At 44.9% G+C, this 5724-nt stretch overlaps 1 protein-coding gene across 1 annotated transcript in view; it reads right to left on the reverse strand.

Annotated features, from left to right (window-relative positions):
* Positions 1-5724, reverse strand: part of LOC109508049 (synaptotagmin-2-like) — a 27123-nt gene that overhangs the window by 13753 nt on the left and 7646 nt on the right. The window lies entirely within an intron of this gene.

Genomic DNA, 5724 nt, shown 5'->3' on the forward strand with positions numbered 1-5724 from the left:
TCTCACACACACACACACACACACACACACACACACACACACACACACACACACACACACACACACACACACCTAGTGCTCTGCGACTCCCCCTTTACCTCACTTTTACACCGCGCCTCATTGGGATGCCGTTCACAGCATGTCACCCTTTTTTTAGAGGATCAATAATGCCACAAAATGACATTCCTTTGGCCACAGCTTGCCGATGAAAGGATGAGCGCATTAAGTTGATGGGTTTTGAAAACTTGCCACGTTTCCCCAATTGTGCCAAGATGCGTCACAACAGAGCATGAGCGGTGGCTTTTTTTTCTGATTAACAGAGCATGTGCGGTGGCTTTTTTTTCTGATTGGTCAGCAGCCTATGCAGAAATGTAAACAGGAAGTTGCCATACAAAGTCCTTAAAGCCGTCCATTTTCTATAGCACTTTGTTTGGGTCATGGGTGAACTGGAGTCAATTACAGATGAAATTTGGTTGTATACCCCTGGACGGGTTGCCAGTCAATTGATAAACAGATATTCATACAAACATTCAAAACAATCAAGGTATCTGCACCTCAACTGACTTTTGTCAAGAGAAACAGGGTTGGGCTGGTTGTCAGTCATGTCCAGGGCATGTAATAGCAAAGCAACCATTCTAAGTCAGGTCACATTTACACCTATGGACAATTTAGAATCTTTACTGAACTAAACACGCATGTTTTTGAGTGTGATGTAGAATGTTTCTGTCATGTTTATGTTTCATTACTAGCTGGCGTGGAGAGCGTTCCCTCCAGTGGTGCACTTGTCACAGATTGTTTTCAGCCTACTACATAAGGACTGTCCCGCACACAGCTCGATGTTGTATTGTTCAGCCTTGCTTACGACTCGTACCAAGTGTTTGTATATTTGAGACGCTTCTTGTTCCTTCTTCATAGTCTCTCGTCACGTTTTCGCTCATTTCTCAGGTAAGTACTGTAGTGTTTTTGATTATGGTGATGTTCTCGGTTTGTATGATGTATGCCCTTTTGCATGTGTTTTTGGTTGATCTCGTTTTGTGCTGGTTTATTGTTACCACCATCTTGTACTTTGCCGGTCTGGTGTTTTTGTGTAAATCAACATTTTGTCAATATTCATCATGTTTTTAAAATCCAGTTCTGTCCAGAAAACTCTGGACTTCCTGACAATAATTAGAATAGTCCCTCGTTTTTTGCAGTTAATAGGGAACAAAATTCACCCGCAAAAGTTATAAAACCGCGAAGTAGCCCCCGGCCCCCTTGGAATTGTAAACCTGATACAGTTTTTAACATTCATCAACATTGCCTTCTGAGGGAGGAGAAGAAAATTGTGTTGGCGACATTGAAGGCGGCTCTCACTTGACTTGTACAGGCTTTAGGTTCACTCTGAGACTCATCTGCTGGAGGCGCTGATGGTGTAGCTAAGGTTTTTTCAATTGGAGATAAACATGGTGATTTGTTATTATTATTATTATTGTTATTATTATTGGATGATTAGATAAAATCGGTTTAAGTGTTCATTTTTTTAATCAGAGAAGGGTCTTTTTTTTGTGAAGAAAAAAACCCATTACCTACTTGACAGTTTCAACTGTCACTTCAGCCTTCGTTTGAGCTGTCACTGCTTCCTTGTGATGCGTCTAAAAAAACAGCTGACCGGCTCGGGAAACCTTCAAAATAAAGCTCCCCGACTCGGTCTATGCTGCAAACCGCCCCTTGCCGCCATTGAAGCAATGTGTCCCTGTTGATGGTGCTATCTCTGTGGAGGGACGAACGGGCTTACATGCTCCCACCCACCGGGGACACATTGCTTCAGCGCCGGCGTGGGGTTGGAGCGTATCATAATTAAGCAAATAAGTTATCGCTTGAACAAAAACACTGGTGCTGGGTGAAGCTGCGATAATGCGCAGCCCATCAGCCCATGGGATAAATCCACTCGTTCTGTCATTGGTCGATGTTGCGCCGGAAACCAATCACACACCTTGTATGAGTGCCCTTGGCATGGACAGTACAGAACATGCATGTACAAAGCCTCTGAGTCAGCTCATCTCTTTCTCTGGCATGCAGAGAAACCCTCTCTCTCTCGCATCAACACGAAACAATGCGTCTTTGTGCAATATGGCTGCCGATATGACTGTATTTTGTTCATTTTTTTATTTTTTTAATAATTTTTAATGTGAAGAGTAAAGTGGCGAGAGATTACTGTAAAATTTGGAGTGTGGCGGTGTTATACAATACAACACCATACAAACATGGTTGTTTATATCGTGCTTTCACCACAGCTGCAGCTGAAACAAAGCGCTTAAACTTCACTTCCCTGTCCCTGCATTGCCTTACATACAGGCGGCGTCCCGCCTTAAAGACCCCGTAAATTAGGTAAATTCAAAGATTTGTTTCTGAATAGGTTCCACTGTACTTGGCTTTTGTTTTTGCTTTGTTTGTTTGTTTTTTTTAAATCGTTCAACTCTGACTTGTTTGTGAACAACACTCCTCTCTGAGGTGTACGAAATTTAGAAAATAGTTATTTTCACATTACGGGGACCTTAAGACTAACTCCGAATGAAGAAAAACTGCTGAATTAATTTTATCCCGTGTGACGTATAGATACTTCACACACACAAACACACACACACACACACACACACACACACACACACACACACACACACACACACACACACACACAGTATTGTATATCATCCTACCCATAAAAGTGGCAAATTATCTACTTTGTGTTTTTTAGTTTCACTGTTTAACTTTAATGGAGGTTTCATGTCTGTGCCATTTACGCAGAATGGTGCCATTTTGGGAGGGAAAGCCGTGATAATGATGGATTTTCCAACCAGTGTGAAAGAAGTCACACTTTCCAATCCCCACATGGTATCACTTAGACATCATCAGTTAAACAACCCCCGAAGATGACTCATGACTCAACAGTTTTGGTCAGGATGGGCGCAAGGCCATGACAAAGTTGCAGCATCACCACACACACACACACACACACGCACGCACGCACGCACGCACGCACGCACGCACGCACGCACGCACGCACGCACGCACACAGTAAAAAAGTGTGATTATTTTAAGTGCAATGCATGATGGGGTATTCACCTGCAGCTAACCCATTCCTAAATTATTTGGGGAAGCAGCTTTGAGGTCAAGCATCCTGGCCATATCTCCACCTCCAGCACATACACAAAGGCCAGAGAACAAATGGACACAGCACAGCTCCAGATGCTAAGGACAGACAGAAGGCGTGTGTGCGTGCGTGTGTGCGTATGTGTGTGTTTGTGTGCGGCGAAGCTGCAGGATGTATAAAAAAGACTGCACCCTCTGTGCTGCAATGCAGGGGAGCAACAGAGTGAGCAGCTGCGAGGCACTTGGGCCAAAAAGTCCTCCTACCTACGCCATGCTGCTCTCTTTCATTCTGTCTCTACAACAGTCGAAAGGCTGTTTTCTAGACTTCTAGATTTCTTATAAAAACTGAAAGGAATTGTCTTTATTTGTTGATATCACATCATATATCAGTGTTGATATTGATATTATGTATTGTATTGTATTGTATATTGACACCCATGTAATGGGATCAATATTTAACTTTCTGTTCCTCTCTTCTATCTTTTATCAAATCTCGGCGATTATCTCTTAAATTTGAAAACCTTGAGCGGTTGTTTAGTTTTTACACTTTATATGTGTTTACATAAGGGCTCAAAAGTCTTATGGCCAGGACTAGGAATCTGGCCAGGATGACAGCGAGTATTATTTTTGGGCTCTCCTCTTATGACAAAGGCAAGGACACGGCTTTGAGGACTCAGACTAAGATCTCAGGTCTTGGGCCAGGACTACGACTATTGGTGAAAGAAACCATGCTAGCCAAACTAAAACCTTTGATGGACAGACCCTCCCACCCCCTCCAGGCCACCCTGACAGTACTGGGCAGCTCCTTCAGCCAGAGACTGATACACCCGCGCTGCAAGAAGGAGAGGTATCGCCTGGACTCACCCCCACTCACCCATTCTGAATATGTTTATATTTATATTTTCCATCCATCCATTTTCCGAACCGCTTTATCCTCACTGGGGTCGTGGGTGGGGTGCCGGAGCCTATCCCAGCCGTCTTCGGGCAGTAGGCGGGGGACACCCTGAACCGGTTGCCAGCCAGTCGCAGGGCGCACAGAAACGAACAACCATTCACGCTCACACTCACACCTAGGGACAATTTGAAGTGTCCAGCCTGCCATGCATGTTTTTAGAATGTGGGGTGGAAACCGGAGGACCCGGAGAAAACCCACGCAAGCACAGGGAGAACATGCAAACTCCACACAGGAAGGCCGGAACTGGAATTGAACCCGGTACCTCTGCACTGTGAAATAGATGTGCTAACCGCTCGACTACCAGGCCGCCCTATTTATATGTTATAATTTATATTTACTTGAATACTTTTTGTTCTTCTACTTCTCCCTTTCATGATTTTTGCTGCTGTGAATTGGGAATTTCTCCATTGTGAGACGAATAAAGTTTTCATATCTTATCTTTTCTTATCTTAATGTCGACACATAAGGACATGGACTAAATGTAAAGACTAATGTCTGACTTCGTTGACCAGGACGAGATGTACATCTTGAGGTTAGGTGTAAAGTCTAAGATCTTAAGATTGGGGAAGTAGTACTCTTCAGGGCCAGACAAAGAATCAGGCTAGGGCAAAATCTAAAACCAGATTTAGGATTGGGGTAAAGGTGCAGTATCTACGGAAATACCCAAGGACTATGGTTTGGAGCAAAGCTGAGGTCCAATAGACTGAAGGTCTAAGTCTATGCCGAGGGAAAGGATTAGGACTAGAGCTAGGTCCAAGCTTTAAGGCCTAAGAACTGGGGACAAGAGTATGACTAGGTCATGGTTGTAAGGTCCCGGGCTCGGACGAAGACTCATGCTGAGGACAAACATGAAATACACAACAAACACATATCCATCCATCCATTTTCCGATCCGCTTATCCTCACAAGGGTTGCGGGGGGTGTTGGAGGCTATCCCAGCTGTCTTGGGGCAGTAGGCGGGGGAAACCCTGAACCGGTTGCCAGCCAATCATAGGGCACAGAGAGATAAACAACCATCCGTGCTCATACTCACACCTTGGGAAAATTTGGAGTGTTCAATCAGCCTGCCACTCATGTTTTTGGAATGTGGGAGGAAATCGGAGTACCCGGAGAAAACCCATGCAGGCCCGGGGAGAACATGCAAACTCCATACAGGGAGGCCGGAGCTGGAATTGAACCCAAGACCTCTGCACTGTGAGGTCGACGTGCTAACCAAAGGGCAACCACAGACAAACACACACACACTGAATATATCCATCCATCCATCCATTTTCCGAACCGCTTTATCCTCACTAGGGTCGCAGGGGACACCCTGAATCGGTTGCCAGGCAATCGCAGGGACAATTTATAGTGTTCAATGAACCTGCCATGCATGTTTTTGGAATGTGGGAGGAAACCGGAGGACCTGGAGAAAACCCACGCAAGCGCGGGGAGAACATGCAAACTCCACACAGGAAGGCCGGGGCTGGAATTGAACCCGGTATCTCTGCACTGTGAAGTCGACGTTCTAACCACTGAACTACATATATATGTAGTGTACTATATATATGTAAGATGCTGGCAGGGAAAGCCTACATGGAACGCCATAACCAGGTGGCTGGCATAGTCTACCGAAACATCTGTGCGGAGTATGGACTGGA

This window comes from Hippocampus comes, unplaced genomic scaffold, assembly GCF_001891065.2.
Source record: "Hippocampus comes isolate QL1 unplaced genomic scaffold, H_comes_QL1_v1.1 scaffold17, whole genome shotgun sequence".
NCBI lineage: Eukaryota > Metazoa > Chordata > Actinopteri > Syngnathiformes > Syngnathidae > Hippocampus > Hippocampus comes.